The sequence below is a fragment of the Acanthopagrus latus genome, chromosome 13 (assembly GCF_904848185.1).
Source record: "Acanthopagrus latus isolate v.2019 chromosome 13, fAcaLat1.1, whole genome shotgun sequence".
NCBI classification, from domain to species: Eukaryota; Metazoa; Chordata; class Actinopteri; order Spariformes; family Sparidae; genus Acanthopagrus; species Acanthopagrus latus.
Genome location: NC_051051.1, coordinates 25,234,216 through 25,251,395, shown reverse-complemented (window position 1 = coordinate 25,251,395; position 17,180 = coordinate 25,234,216). Strand labels below are relative to the sequence as shown.

The 17,180-nt window shown below is 41.5% G+C and overlaps 1 protein-coding gene across 2 annotated transcripts in view; it reads right to left on the bottom strand.

Moving 5' to 3' along the window:
* sgcd (sarcoglycan, delta (dystrophin-associated glycoprotein)) overlaps positions 1–17,180 on the bottom strand; it is a 281,116-nt gene that overhangs the window by 210,024 nt on the left and 53,912 nt on the right. The window lies entirely within an intron of this gene.

The following is a 17,180-nucleotide window of genomic DNA, read 5'->3' as shown; positions in this document are numbered from 1 at the left end:
CACTTTACACATTTTGGTGTTCTTGTCGTAGTCAGAATGTTGATAATTGCCTCTACAATCGGAGTGCACATTTGCAAATGAAAGAGCAAAGAGACACCTGGCTCCTCACCTCAAAAGAGAAATCTTTCAAATGAAGTTATTATATCCCAGTCAAAGTACAGCCACCTTTTCAAAGTTAAATGTCTGTTTGCTCCAAAGGGAAAAATCATTCTCCCTTGTGATTTAAAAAAAAAAGAAATGTGAGCAAATATGCCAGCAGATATTTACCCTTTTGTCCTCCACCTGTGATGAGATGAATTATCGGAAACACTCAAAAAGGTTTCTGAGAACACGAGGCACAACAAAGTTACAGGTTCGCTTTGAAGGACGCCTGCCACTTTTGAAGGCATTGAAGTGCCAAAGTGCTACAGCACACACACACACACACACACACACACACACACAAGAATGTCAACACCATACACTGTATACTATTCTGCCTGCTGTAAGTTAATTAATGGTCAAAAAACATTTACAAGGAATTAAAGAGAAGAGCTCCGAAAATGTTACCACAAATAATAGCTGAAGAAACCTTGAAATTGCCGTTGTTACTTCCTCCTTTGCTCTCAGCAGGGAACAGCCATGACTGCTGTGCATTAACATATGTTATTTTTGGCATTTGCTCAAACAAATGATGCTGTCACTTTCTCAAGAGAACTGACTCAAAACACAGGCGGTGAGTATTTTGCATAAACTGAACCTTTAGGCTCTTTTCAAATATAAGCATGCCTCATTTTCAGCAAAACTATTTTGCGCAGCTACAAAAAGAATAAGCACACAACTTGGCTGCAGGAGTGATTAACAGTCACGACAGCTCTGGAGACTTTAGGTCTGATTTCAGGATGGCATTAACAGCTTTCAGCAGCACTTTCACAAGAAGTGTTAATGGACGGATGTGATCCAAATAATGGAAAGTCAGCTATTAAAGTTACGAGTCACTGATGAGTAAAATCACATTTTTAATGCAGTCCCATTGTATAATAGAACACATCTCCTGCTGCCTTTATAAAGTAGAAAAAAAAAAAAAATAATGATCTACATTTGTGAGCCAAGATGGATATAATATACTATAAAAAAGGGCTGATTTGAAGGTGTGGGTGTGTTTTCTACATATTTTCAGAAAGATATGATAATGTTTCTTTTCACATTACTATACAGGAGCTGAATGTTCAGGTTTTGGTCCAGAAGTAAATGTTGAACAGAGACTACACATATATATCTCAACAACATTAAGGGGCCTATTTAAACAATCTACTGCACTTGGTCTAAAGATGTAAATAACAAAATGTAATCTGAGTTTACCAACAATGGTTATATGATGTAAAAAAAAAAAACAAAAAAAAAACAAAACATGTGTTTCTCAAAATGAACCTCGTCCCATTCTTACTTGTGAACCACTGAGCCTGGTACCGCCTGGTACCAATAAACTTGCTTAACTGTGGGATGTTTTTGAAGCATTCCACATACTTGACAGCATTAACAAATCAGAATTTAATATTGTTTTCACTGGAGAGTTTCAGAAGAGGAGGGCTGATAACAGTAGACTGGTTCCATTAAGATGTTTTCGTTCCCTGTCTGTTAAATGTAATCTATTTGAGTCATTTATCACAGTTCCTGTTGGTGCTTTCCTGCATTTTCCAGTCTGCAAACAATAAATCGAGCACAACTGTAAAGCTAAAGAAAATAAATATTTTTTTTGCTTTTGAGGCAAGCTTCCCCTCTGAATATCATCATGAATATATGAGTGAAAAAAAAGTCTTAATCCGGTCACAAATCAAGGGGACACTTAACTTAAACTCTCGTACATACTGACATGCTCTCGTGTGTATTTGAGACATGATTTGAAGAGAAGCCTCCATCTATATTTCAGTCTGACTTTACATTTCCTGAACATGTCATTCCCAAGAGGATGCTGCATTTGAAAAGAGTGAACAAACTTGCTTGACATTCAGAGCTGATTCTAAAAGACAATCGTCTGAAAAACACTTCTGGCAAAGTATGTTATTCACCATATTTCTTAGTTGAAAGAACAAGAACTTTTAAAATGTTGAATGATGTATGTTTCAAAACTGTTCAAAGATTAACTTCGGTTAATGAGCCTCCTTAATGATCTGAGCAACACAAGGTCCCACTTTGCTGTCAAAGCCAGTCTCAAGGTTACTTAAATGTTAAGATATGGAAATGATATTAAGAGACAGGAACTTGGAATAAAAGCCTTGATAAATAATCCTTGCCTAAAATGTTAATTTCCTCCCTCTGGAAAAAGACCAACTGCTCTGCCTCGGCCACTCCTCCGCCAAACTGCAAAGAGGCCAAGGGCAGCAAAACCGGGCCTGAGGAACCTGCAGAACTCATCCTCAAACATACGGTTTGTGCTGATTGAGGCAACTTTCAGAATAAAGCATAATGCAGACAAACAGTTAAAAACAGTTAATCCAAGTTTACCCACTTGGATGCTCATGAAAACCCATGAATGTGTGTGTCTTTGCTTACTTTTGTATAAATGTGTTTCTGCACCAACACTGGCAGGATTTCAGAAGTTGGCTAAAGTTTTTCAGTGGATGCAGAACAGCCACGTGGCCGGCATGAGTTAAATTTTGAACGTCATTCTTGAGCGGGTCTAAAACGTTCCGTTTTCTCTTCCACTGATGATATTATCAGTTGGAGAGGTAGTGAGCTGTCGTAGAGAGTAGGTACAGTAAATGTGCCACTCTGAACTGTGTACACTTTATTTCTGTGCTTCACTGTTGATATTACATGTAAAAATTAGAGGCTAGTTGTGAAGGAAAACAGTCATACTTTACACTTCAATATACTTAATAAATGGCCCTGTTCATAACTGGTATTAACATCCATCCTCGGTAATACAAACGTTTGCGCCTTTAAGTCCGTCAGTTTGCACTTAGCATTAAAATGGGTCTTGATGTGCATCTCGAGTGACCACTTGATCAGATCTCTCTTCCATGTTTAAATGCAAATAAACTTTATTGTGCCCATTTGTGTGTGATGTTCCATGTTTTAAGTTTCTCCTAACTCAAGAACTCACAAAAAGACGTAGCTTATATTAGTTACTGTTTACTGTATTATTTACAAGATTACTGAAATGTTGCCTTGTCTTGTAACTTTAATGAAAGCAGTTAAATCAGGTTAAATGTTGTGTTCAAAGAGCTGCATCTTAGACATGGACACAGACAGGCTGCTACAGCTATGCTCCAACAAAAAGACACTTTTTTACAAGGAAACAACTTCATGTTTTCAGTTTAATGCAGAATTCACAAGAAGGCAGCAATTAATTTGGAATTAGCCATAGCTGCTAAGTAAAGCATGTTAAGTATGTCCTCACTCAACAAATCTCAAGATTGTGTGATTTCTTAAGGGAGTCTGGGGAGACTGTGGTTGCAGGTTGTGATTATTTTGGTTGAACAGTGTGTTTCTTTTTCTTTTATCGGGGTTAATGGTTGAATAGGTCTTCCTTCATGATGGCCATGGACATGTTCACATGCAAACTGTCATAATATGATCACATGTGGCTAAGACAGGACCGTCTCTGAATGTGGTCTAAGTGATAGAATCTCAGATGGGCCCACAGTGTGTTTTGGGCCTTTCACATCTGACTTGTCCACTTGTAATAGGACCACAGGACAGATATTAATACCGGGTCTGAACAGTGATGCAGCATGACTGCATCAAACACAGTATTGTTTGTTTACTTACAAATCACATGCATCTCAGAAAGGAGGCAGTGAACTTTGGTGTATCATTTTTCCTTTGGTGCGATTTAAATCAAAAAGTATTGTCTGCAGCAAAGTGATTTTAAAATGGCAGTGAAACTCCTGCTGGGCCTGAATGCTGTATATGCTCGACGGGGAGTTGTAAGCCTGTAATTAGGGACTGCATATTTGTGTGTGTGAGAGCGCGCTGAGGACGGGGGGTAGTGGTCCAGCACCGCACGCAGCATTCAAAACATCTGTCAAAGGATAAACCCCTGTCACTGCCTGCTGTGCAGTTAATAAAGTCAAACTGTGAGTAAATGAGATTTACCTTCCCTTTCTTTTCCATAACAATCTGCCACAGACTTTAGAGCTGCAAAGTCAGATGAAAATAGGATAATGTTTTACATAATGACCACGAAAGAGAAGACTTCACAGGCAGGAGAAAGTAAAAGAGAGGGAGGCAAAAAAGACGAGACGATCTAACAGAAGAGACTTCTGATGAAAACATATCAGTGTTTGCCTGAAATCCCAATTGACGCCGCTGGATGCAGCTTCAACAATATCACACAATGAAAGTCATAGCTCAGCCTCCCTTTTTGTTTACCACTACATCACTGGAGAAAAAGACGAAGGGAGAAGAAATAACCAGAAAGAGATAGTGAGGAGTAAACACAGGAAAGAAAAATGAGAGGGATGGGGAGGGAAACGGGAATGAGACAGGACGGCATTTACAAAAAAAAAATAAGGACACAGAAGGAGTGAGACGAGGTGGAGCGAGGCGGGTCTTTATTTACACTGTAGGATTTATGGCGTCCTGCGTATGCTGTGTGGCATGGGAGCCATCGCCTCCTGGCCGGAGGAAGCAACATCATTTCAAGCTCGAGTGCCCGCTGCGCCGTCAAGTGTCCTGCCAAAAAGCGCACGGCTGCAGAATACCAACAAAATCCACTGACCTTTTCCCCAACAACTGCTGTGTTCATCTGAGTCACAGCACAGAAAGGCCTCTCTCTCGTTACACTGGAGCCTCTGTCTCCCCGCTGACTCCGAGCGCTCACAGCCGACATGACTCTCCCATCACATCTGAGCATGTTGCTGTCAGAGAGAGGTTCATCCACAACATGCCACCGATCCCGCAGGAATAAATAATGGTTTTCGAGCACTCTGGCTGACACCAGAACACACAAAATTCACCCATTCTGGACATAGATAGCATGATGAAAGTTTCTCTACTGTCTGAGTTGCATCGTGTTTCCATTGATGTTGAATTATTCTGACACTGTACCTGTGTAGTGGAATATATTGAACTCCGGTGACAGTCAGAAAGCATATGACCAGAGTCAGAAATATGCCCCTCTGCTATTCGTTACAAGTTTGCTGTGCATTTTGTAACTCAATACAGACAACAAAGGATTCTTCAAATGTGGAAATGGCAGGAACACTTCAAAGAATATGTTGGCTTTCATGATATGGTAATTTACTTCAGACAAAACCAGAAGTGGTGTTGCTGAGAATACTTGCTATTTCACATACTGTGTGCACTGATTTAGAAGGCAATGAATACATCACAGTTTCTGCAAACCATTTCTACGATGTCTGTCATATCATGGTCACATCACATGTTCAGTATATATTTACATCAGGACATTTTCCAGCTGTAATTGTGGTCACAGACATGATCTTTTCCTCACCCTAACTAAGTGTTTTTTCCCACCTCCACCTTACCAGGACATGAGCACAGCTTTGCTCCAGCTGACCAACATATGCTCAGACCTAAACAACTGAACAAGCCTCTCTAGCCAATGGATCCCAAACATCATGACTGCTGCAGCCTACCAGCGACAGGCATACTGGACGTTCCTCATACGCTCAAAGTTTGGTTGAGCTCACGCATGAAAAGTTCTTGGTTTGGTTCAACCACATCCGTCCCCTTCCTCCTCACTATGCCGACTTGTTGCTCTTCCACAACTTCACCTGACTTCCACTTTTGCAGCTGTAATAATAGCTATGGCCACTAGAGGTTGCTGCCAAACTGAAACACAAATATGGGTCGTAATAAGCTGCTTTCACAGTCTGCACGGTCGTTTTTCTGACGGGAATGGACTGATAATGACACGTAACAAGCTGGCAAAAAATATTCTATTCCTGTTTCATTCATACAGAACTCCGAGGTATGTGAGTTTGAATAACCAGATGGAAAGCAGCAGTCATTCATGTTATTAATTAGTCTGCATGTCCACCATCAGAGAGATCTGTCAGCCGTCAGGTTCAGGCTTGATGGAGGCACAGATTTGTGTGATATCACATCTGACATGTTTCCCCGCTGCTCTCTCTTCATCTTACGACCTCATCTTCCTACTCTGCTAGCAAAACAAGTAAAAAAAGTATTCCTTTAAAATGATGAAAACTCATTTTGTTCACACACTACTTTGACTCTCATTATGTTCATGGTAATTACTTTCAAACCATCCAATTGAAGTGCCAAACAAATTAAAAAAAGTACTTACGAATGTTATTCTGCTTTAAGATGAATGTTTGCTTTGACCAAATAGCTGTTCCAAAACGAGACGAGTGAAACATTTTCAACATCGCTTTGAGGAAACATTCTGTTTTCAAGGGTAAACAGGCTCTTGAGGAACCTGAAGACTCTCTTGGTTTAGAGAAAAGTTGCTGGGTGGAAAAATGAATGCAGCCAAAATATTACACAAGACCGGAAAAGAGTATCGGCTGGTGGATTCCTGCATGAAAAGTTTCAGGATTTATGCTTTCAGAGTTAATCAACACAACAGAATTGCACTGAGTGATGGAAGCACAGCGACTGCTACCGGCTTCAATACTAGGTGCAGAGTGTGCCTGTTTTTCTGTCCGCCTAAATAATGTACAACACCACAATGCAATCCGACAAAAAAAAAAAAAAAAAAAAATGCAGCCTCGAAATTAAACAGAGCTGAATCACTGCCTCCGACTCACACGCAGCAAAACTAAATGCTGTAATGTTCACAGGGGCAGTATTCATTACAGAATGTCCTGGTTGAATTGCATAATGTATGTTTGGTAATACAATGATAAGTGCAACTACAGGAAGTATCTGCTCAATTCAATGTTTGTTTTGAGCTGCTGCCTGTTTCTAGTTTTACATAATTCATATCCGTTTATGCTCGAGGAAGATTTGCAGTTTGCATTTTAAGGAAAACAACTGTACCAGAAAATAAATCCCCTGACACCCGCACACACCGAGACACACATTCCCCAGGCAGCCGAGGAGCCGCACGCTTTGAAATCCAAGCGGACATCGAGCCAATTGATTGGCTAAGTGGTGCTCGGCTGCCACACCTGGACCGGCTGCCTCCTCTCCGCCATGTTTGCTCATTGTTACAGTGGTTTCACATTGAGTTGAGCCAAGCTGATAGCTGCCTGGCTGCGTTTTAATAATTACACACACAGATGGTGAGCGGGAGCGCTGCTGGTGCTCTCTGCGTCAGTGGTGATGAGGCGGTTCTCATCTCACCTTTTTTCTCTCTTGTCCTATAACTCTTCTTTCCTTCCATTATCACCTATTGTTATTTTTTACAATTTTGCAAGCATTTCACTGTCTGTCTCACGTCCTCATATCAGCAATTTGCTCTGTGTGTGTGACTCATCTTTTATCCACTGGATTCTTAATATCACCATGATTGGCAAGATAATTGATGAGAACACAGTACGTTATGTATAATTTCTTAATATGCTTAGAGGACGCAGTGGTTTCTACTCGGGTCGTAGCTTATGAGCAAATCAAAAGTGTTCACAGGAAGACAGTAATAGTTATGATTAGCAAGCTAACAAGTAAAAATTATCTAATTATCTAATCAAGATCAATTAGATGCATCTGTAGCGAAGATGGTTTCCCGTACAAAAAAAAAAAAAAAAAAAATCTTGCAAGATACACAGAGGAAAATTCTTTAGTTCTGTCAGATTTTCAGCCATAAAATGATCCCCGAGCATCCTGAAGGACAGACGGACAGAAGTTGCAGGAGAAGGTTGCAGAATGACGGTCACCCGTCGCTCTAATATAACATCACCACCTGTCTGTCCTCACGCCCCGTCTGACCACAGTCCTTGTGTGACCTGATGCAACGCCTCTGTAGAAGCATCCTCATTGGCTTCATCAACATCCCCGCCACTGTCGTCAAGGACGTCCTCTCCTGCACAGTGGTTCAAAGTTGTCTGAAAGTCACAGAGGGAGAGTCTGGGACTAAGAGGCCATGATAACAGCGTTAAAACGCCTCGCCACCACCAACCGGACTTACCCAGGCGTGCACCGGTCTGAGGGTGAACGGGCTCTGGGCTGGGGAGGAAGGGCACGGAACCCCTGGGAAGGTGGACTGGCAGGGGTTGCTGGTATGGGCAGCAAACCAGAGGGCTCAGGGTGCACTGGGAAGGTCTTTGTGCTGCGAGAAGTGACTGAGATTAATGCCAGCACCCACGGGTGAGCAGGTCCGTAGTGGGTGATGCTCTCTCAGTGTTGCCAGGCCTGCTGTGTGCTCGCTGAAGACACACTGTTGTCCTTGAAACAAATGATTATTCAGCGGGTTGCTCCACGCTGATGAGAGAAAGAGACAGACCATCTAATAGAGACTAACAATCATCGCTTGCTCAATTTTAGGCCCATAATTCATGCAAATGCGCCCGGGGAGCGTCCCTTTGTTGAATTCCTTCCTTTCTCTCCGGCTCTCGCTGTCTTATAGTTTTTGCAGATTGACTTTGTGTTTGACTTTGTCTGTCTCCCCCCCTCGCGCTTGATTGTGTTTTGATGAATTACATCTCGTTACGTAATTTTCACTTTTATTTATTTTGGCTGTTTGTTTGCCTGTTTTGGCGGCTGCCTTGTTCATTTGCACAGGGGGTATAAGAGCTGAATTAATAGGCAACTCTAAGTGGAATTCCTGATAGGAATTAGCCAGAGAGAGGAAAGAAAGCTGTGCTGATGGAGAGAGAAGTAGATTAAGTGCTTGTAGGGGAGAGAGAGGAAAGTAAAGAGACAGTCTGAGCAATTGGGGAGAGAATGAATGAAGGGAAAAAAAAAGTGCGTGGTTCTACCTGCAAATGAGTGGAGGCACTGTAAAGAAGAAAAGCAATCCTTCTCTTTTTGCTCATTTTCCTGCCAATTCCGGTGAAATTTCCCCGTCAATCGCACTTGAAATTTGAATGCAAAATAGAGTTGATAGAGCTGTAAAATAAAAAAAAAATATATACAAGTGAATACCAGCTGTGCAGCACCAGAGAGCCGAATGTAGCGAGGGAATAATTCATGCTGCAGTCTGCTCGGGGAAATTGAAACTCTTTGAAAGTTTCTAATAAACGAACACAGCGGTCCGGCTCGCCCGTGAAGTTACTACTTTAAACGCCCCGCGCCAAGAGTCTGCTCACGCATACAGAAGAAGTGATACGGCTGAGTGGAGAGAGAGACACACCCACAGAAAGAGAAGAGAAGGAGAGAGAGAAAGAGAGAGAAGGTGGAAGAGGAGCAAATGAAAGAAGTAGAGGTAGAAGGATGGTGGTAGAGAAACCAAGTGTAGAGTGTGGAGAGGAGACAAACAGAAGATGGAGCATGAAGAGAAAATGATTGAGTCAATAAAAGATGCTGGCGAGTGAAGAGGATGAAGAAGTGGTGAATGAGAGGAGCTGAGGGAGGACACAGTTTAGGAGAATGAGAGGGAGAAGAGGAAATCTGAGGGAGCAGAGGCAACAACATGTATTCTCTGAAGTGATAAACACCAAGCAGGAAATGAGCTCCTCCCCTCCAGACAGAAGTCACATTGTCATCCCTGCAAACACCCAAAGTCAGAAGATTAGAGGGGTTTTCTTTTTTTTCCCTTTCCTGCCTAATGCTGCAGAGAAGAAGCTCACCAAGGCAGAACTGTTCATTCACAGTAAATGGAGCAGATATAATACTCACCACCTGCTCAAATTCAAATGCATAATCCATGGATTACACCAGTTCAATAATGAAATACGGTCAGTTTCAGCTATTTCTACATTACTTTGAGCCGTAAGTCGAATATGATGTTGGCTGTCAGTCGTCAGCCTTGAACCAGCTCGGTTAACGTTTCTGCAGGCCACTGTTCACATGCGTACGGGTTATAGGCTATAAAACATATTGATATTTCTACAAAATGTCATTTCACGTTCACATTATGTGCTTATGACCAGACTGTCGTGTCTTGAGGTGGAGGAGGCCGGTGGTGGAGTCACAGAGAGAAAGCTGCCAAGCCAGTGACCACAGCTCAGTAACTAACACCAGCCACGTTTTGCAGCAACACCACTTTTATTTTCCAGCCAAAACATGATCTTGTTCTACCCCAAACCAAAATAGTTTGATTACAACATAAAACTGGAAAATTAAAAAGTTGGAAATTTGAAGTTTTTAAACATATCTCCAAAATCATACACCCCCAACAGGTATTTTTACAACTAGGTAGCTTGAACTCATGTGGATGTATCGAGACTACCGGATACCAAGATGTCTCATTCATTCATTCGTAACATTTAGATCTGTACATTTATGTTTTGGGACTTTAATGAACACGCCTGGAGTTTGGAGAAAAGTGCAAGACATTTCTTTACTGATTGTGTCTGCAAACACAGCATGTGTCCTGAACTCTGGTGGCTTTTGGACTTCAGCTCTGCTTACTCTGAAAACATCCACTCTGTTTTGTGTAATATCTTGTTAAATGGATCCATGTGACTGACAGATCCTTTCTTTGTGAAACAGCAGAAAAGTATTTTTTTAGTACACAATACGAGTACTTTTGTACCCCAACACCCTGAATGAATGTGTTTTTGCAGGAACATGTTCCACATAAACATGCAAACATTTCACACAGACGCTTCAAGCTACATAAAATGGATTTCACGTGTTGTTGCATCCTGGGATGTGTCAGCACCATGCAATACAAGCCCGGCTGCAGTCTGAGGCGCTGCAGCATGTGGGCCCTGTGGCAAGAACCAACAAGAGAGAACTGACCCCATCTGTTTGGGTTCAAATACGCTGTTCAAAACAACCAGAGTTTAACAGTTTGATGAAGCTCCAGCTGAACATTTGTGACATTTTGTCAACTCTCATCTTTTCTGTAGCTCTTCATATTTGGCTAAGAAATTCAGGAATTGTCTTGGACACTTATCAGGCTGCAGAACCAATCTGAGGAACAAGCCTTATGGTCACGTAATCCTCAGCAGCCAGAATCTTTCATCGAGTTCTAGCAGATTGAACTGAAAAAAGAAATAAGTGGAAGTGCTCAGCCAGTCATTTAATTTCCTCTGAGTAGATTGTTTCCTGTATAGTTTAAGCTAATTGGTTTGAAGTAGATCAAAACTTCATGTTTTTTTTTTTGTTTTGTTTTTTTTCTCCTTTGCCTGAATTTCTCCAGACGGCTGTGAACCCCTGGTTGATATGAGAGTTGTATTTCATTGTGTAACTTTTAAGAAAAAAAGCACGGTGTGCAGCAGTGACCCAGGAGAGCAGCAGAATGAATGCATTAGCGGCTCCCACCGCCTAACCTTGTTCCAGCAGCGATGCAGTGATTTCTATCCCTTCAAAAGGCAGCAGTGTAAGCCTGCGGATTTGTCAGGAGTCCCAACCCGGTCTTAGCCTCTGCTCTTATAGGATTGCAGTGTACCGGTGGTCCTGCAGGACAGCACGCAATTACAAGCAGCCAGGTGCAATAATCCACTTTTCAATGTGAGCCCATTGTGATAAAGCATATAAAAGCCTTTTTACAAACGTGTCAAAGCCTCTCTCGCAGCCATTTTCAATCCCAGATGAAAAATGACACACTCTCTGTGCATGTCTGCAGAATTACTCAGCATTAAATCAGCATATTGTAAACATTAAAGCAACCGGATACAAGAACGTTCTCCAGCGCGCAGCAGTGTGGCCATGAGATCAGCCCGGTCATGCTAAAGCTCGTACACGCCAATCTGTTCTTGTTGTCGAGTTGTGAATGTCAGTTTCTGGCCGAGGCGGCGTGAAGGGATTAGATCAGGATTAGAATTTCACAATTTCAAATATCCATTTCACTCAAGTGTAAAGAAAGAAAAAGAGCAGATATTTATATAGAGGATCCTCGTACACGGTCACTGCAACTCTGGAAAATCCATTCCCTCAAGAATGATCAGTGTAAAAAGTGAAGAATGCTGTTGAGCTGAGCGTCCCTGTGTTTTTCTCCTGCGAGTGTGTACTGATGGATGGCTGTTCAGTCGCTGTCCGTGGTGCTGATTGCCACTACAGTTCTAACAAGTCAACACAACACTGTGGCTCTGCTCACTCCTTTTAAAGCAGCTACCACGAACTTTCTTCCTGTTGATTCTGGCGGCCCTTGTGGACGATGACAGTATGAATATCACCGTCTCCTGTGATAAACATCTTGATCTGGCAATCGTTGATCTGCATTTCAGTGTTACTATGACTTCATAAGGTCAGTGGTGTCTCTGTCTCAGCCTCTCCACCCTCCTGTCATCCACCATGTATTTTTGGTGTGTAACACGTTATAGGAGACATTTTCTCTCTGCGATTTATGGAGTTTCCTGAACGCAACAATAACTGCTGCAAACTATCTACAAGTTAGCCGACTCTGTTCAGAGCGCTGATGGGGAGCGTTGATGCTGACGGAGGACGCTGAGAATATGAAAAGATACAGATGGAGTAGGACTTACTGCATTTCAATGGTAAGTAATATTAGCTGGCTAAGTTAAATGTCTGTTGTTACACCTGCTTGATGTTTGGCTACATTAGCAACAGGTGTTTAGCTAGTAGCATGTTACAGCCGACATGTGTCGATGCTCTAATAACTGTAATACGACTACGTGAGCGTAGTTTTTGGTGCCGTGCTACAGAGCAGCTTCTTTCCTCAGGCTGTGAGATCCTTCAGTTCATCCTCACCGCTCAACAGTAAAGAAGCAGAGCCGATCTTCCTCCTGATTGTCTCATTTGTTTTTCGGTGTCGTTGTTACGTATTACACTAAGACTGTTTCATAAGCAGTTTAAAGTCCTCTTGTAGAATATTTTTGTATTGTTAGAATATTAAGAAGATAGTGATACGGCTCAGCTTGAGTCCCTGTTTGGCAAAATAATCTCACTGTAACAGCAGAGTAATGTCTTTTCTCTGTTTACAGATCAGTTTACAGACGATTACACTGCGCAGAGGGAGGTCGCTCGTGTTTGCCTCACACCACACTCCGTTCATTTGACCCACTTTAATTGTTGACAGTTTCCGCAGAGGATATTTATGTCACTTATTAGCAGAGCTATGAATGTTTTATGTTTGCTCCAGTCTTATGTGTACTGTATGTTACCACAGCGTTGATTAGCGTTTCGCCTGGATGTAAATAGTGCGTTGACTATAATGAACAACACGATGAAATAGACTCCAGCACTGTGCTCCAGCTCCATACTATATAATGCTTGTAAAAAGTATGTGGTTATCTTCTTACAACACTGCTTTTCAGCCTAATTAACCATTTTTTTAGAACAAGAAACTATTTAATACGTCCATCATCAGACGTCAGTCAAACTGTAACTTTGAAATGTTTGCCAATTAAATCACACAAAGATAAGATCGTTTATGTATTATAATATTAGTTTTTCTCAAGTCGTTTTAACTGCCGTTCACAAATTATTCCGATTTTTTTTTTTTTTTATCTCACAGCCGTGAGGAGCTGACGGTTTCCTTTGTGTGCTGACAATGGAGGCCCCCCAACATTCAAATTACTTTTTCACGTATACTTATTAACTCTGTGTAACTTCTGAAAACTTGCCTTTCATTATTATGCATTGTGAAAAAAAAAGGGACACACCATAACTTTTTGGAAGCTCTTTGATGGGGAGCTCATCCTGCACCAGCACGCATGAAAGTGAAATCAACTGGAACATCACACGTCTCTAATATTCCTCTGGTCTGTCTGTCAGATCAAACAGTCTCTCTCTCCTAAACTTCAATCATTCCTGACTGCATTATTCTCTGCTTCAACACCTACTGTCTTTTAGCACCTACATCTTAGTATGTATGTATGCATGCATGTATGTATGTATGAACTATTAAAGGCAATTCAGCCTCAGATACCTTTACATATGTACAATGACGTGTCATATCATTACATGTTTAGGATCTGACACTCACGTTGGCGGTGGAAGCGGGTGGTTGTGGCGAGAAGGCTGCGAGCCACAGACGACTGTTCGAGAGAGTGTTTTAACATTTGTTTGAAACCGCTGGATAGCGAGAAACCAGAGCATTTCAACATTTGCAAGATTCCTACCACTGGACAATTTCTAGCCATGTCTGTGGCAAAACTGAGTGTTTTCAACGTGACCTCAGGACGCCTCCTGCCGTGTTTGTGGAGACCGACAAAAGGTATTTAAAATTATCGTTTCCTAACGCTCACCAAACATTCTTTGGGCTTAAATCTAACCAGTCCATTAGCACATAAAAGAGAAAACTGAACATAAAGAAATGTAAAGTTCAACATGTCCCTGGTGTGCAGAAACATACATTGCCAACATTTATTCCTGCGGTTGAGTTAAGTTGATGCTAACGTTAGCCATTTCAAGATCTGTAGATACAAGGTTGTAGTGTTCATACCACTTTTGTCCACAGCAAGGCACAAGTTTGCATTTACCAGTATTATTTTACAGTCTTATAGAACTACAAACTCAAGCTCCCAACATACTATAGAGTCTGATGCAGGTTTAAACTAAGCAAGTGCAAAATCACCTGGATTCATGGCTGCAATGTCTCAACTTGAGCAAAAATAATAAGGACCACATAACACTCAGCGTCCCTGCTAACATGGATCAAGATTAATCTCTCAGTAATAAATGCTGAGGAATGCTACTGGCTGTTTACAAATGTTATCCGTTCCTCTTTTGACTTCAAGTGAGCCATTTGTCACAAACCAATATGTTGTGGATTACTGAACGAGCGCGCTGCTGATTTCAGGCAGGCAGGAAACAACGGCGGCACACATTTGTGTGGTGCATGTGTGTGTAATAAATTTGAGGTAGATTGCATTGTCACCAACTGTATTGGATTCAAATATGCTTAGCACTATTAGCATTAATATCCATCAGATGCTAAATATATTTTCCTCCCCATGATACAGACCTATGGGGATTAAATTATTCATTATGCCTATTTGCGGACCAGAAGAGAAATGCTTCGCTGCAGAGGGAAAAAAGAAAAAAAAAAAAAAAAAGGAGAATAGAAACTGAAAGTGGGGTGAAAAAGTAGGAGAAAACGTCCCTGCGTAGTCATTGCTTGACAAATAAGCAGCTTAACAAATGTGTTTTGGCTGATGAAACTCAAATCGCACTACGTCATTGTTTTCCTCTCCATCTTCTCCAACACCTCAGCTGCTTGTATGTCAGCCAGCATGACAACTGAATTTAATGATGTAACATAAATCCATGACATGTCTCAAAAGAAGCAAACTTTGTGAGTTATTGACACTAAAAGTTGAACAGTTTGCCAAGTTTGACTGATGAGTTATTCAAACGAGCAGGTGAGTTCAGGGGCCCAGTCACATAAAAACAGGATGTAAAGTATGTTACACATTTTTGATGAAGTTAAACTCATGTAAAGTGATTTCTCTATATTTTACATGTATGCCAGTATCAGGTCCGACAATGAGAAAAAAAGTAATTATAATGGCATTTCAGTGTCCTTGAAAATGAGAGAAGATGTTGAAGACTCGTCCTGCTCATGGGAGCTTAAACCCCCCCAGTTCTTCCTGTAAACACTTCTTTATGATGCTGGCGTGGGTGTTTTAAAGATGGAGTGTTTCCAGGGGCCAGGCCTCGGGCCTTGTACCAAAACACAACATTCACACTGACTCAACAATTTGCCTTTGTTCTGTCGGGGGGGTGGTGGTGTGTCACAGTAACTAGGTACTGCTGATCCTGCAGGAGTCGATGGACTGCGAGCGCCATGGTAACAGATTGGGTCCCACTAACCCTGACCTGATCAGAAGTTACATCCAGATCATGTTTATAATGAGTTCAAAAACTGATCATCTATTAATAAGAGTAGTTACTCTGATGACTGCTGGAGCGTCACATGACAGGAACGTCTCCTTAGATATTATTGACGGGTTTTAACTCAACTAAGATGAGCAGTTTGTTGTCAGAACTCTTGACTTTTGTTTGACTGGAAGTTTTACGCTCACATGCCGGGGGAATGGGGAAGACAGGGATCCTTTTCCAGCCAACTCATGACGCCCGCTTCAACTTAAGACATTGGAATTTTGTGTTGAGACCACAACCAAGTGCTAATCTTATGTAAAACATAATAATCTACACACATATTGTGTGGCCTACATTCAAGGAAACTTTTTTTTTTTTTTTACACTGTCAACCTACTTTAAAGTACCAGATCCAGTAATGTGTAAATGTCCTGAATCAGAAAGGCAAAGATGGTGCAAACAGCAGATAACAGCACAACTCCAGCATTTTCCACCATTTTTTTTTCAATCTCCTGGTCTGTGTGAACAACAACAAACACGCACACCGGCACAGCAAACACAGCTTCAAACCCTGCAAACATCGATCTGCTGCTCTAAAGCTCTGTTCTCTCCTCACACCTTTAACAACCGTTTGTCTCTCCAACAAAGGGATGAGAACAACTGAATATGTGAGCCTACAGTAGCTGAAAAAGCATTCAGACTCACTCAAAGACAAAAACAATCTGTAGTCATCAAGACAATCTGTTTTACCAGGACTGTAATGGCTGTAACAGATTACAACATAACAGGCTGTCTATACATTTTTTTTTTTCTCTTTTCGAGCACATATGATTTAATAGAAAAGTCAGAAACATAGAAAAGGACATAACTTTCTTACAGACTAGAACTGATCCAAATGACAAGAACTCTGAGCACTTTGAGTGCCATCTCTCTCAACACTGTTATCGCACCATAGAATACAATTACATTGAATACGGCGACAAAAATGGGCAATAATACTTCAGATTGTAAACATCATCACAAATAGCTTGAAATGCATAAAATAGAGGCTCTGCTTCAGAAAACCAGAAGATGGAGATCAGACAGGCTGCAGTGGGAGGATATGTGCAAACGTCTGGGGGGAGATGAATCTATTTTACAGCCTCCCAACAACCGTTCTGACAGACAAACTGCCCGTCATTATGAGTATTTGTCGTTCTCCGAGTGGACATTTACATTATTTACAGTACAGCATCAATCCTAATACACCTCCACTGTAAACCAATTCTAAAAAAGGCACAGCGATCCAGACCCTTTTGAGGAAATACATCTAAACCATCTACTCTTCTTCATCCTTTCTCTTTTGCAATCAACCTTGGGAGAAAAGAACAGCAGCCATACTAGTGGAAGCATCGCAACCAAACCATCAATAAAGCATCCGTCCAACACGCCTGCGGC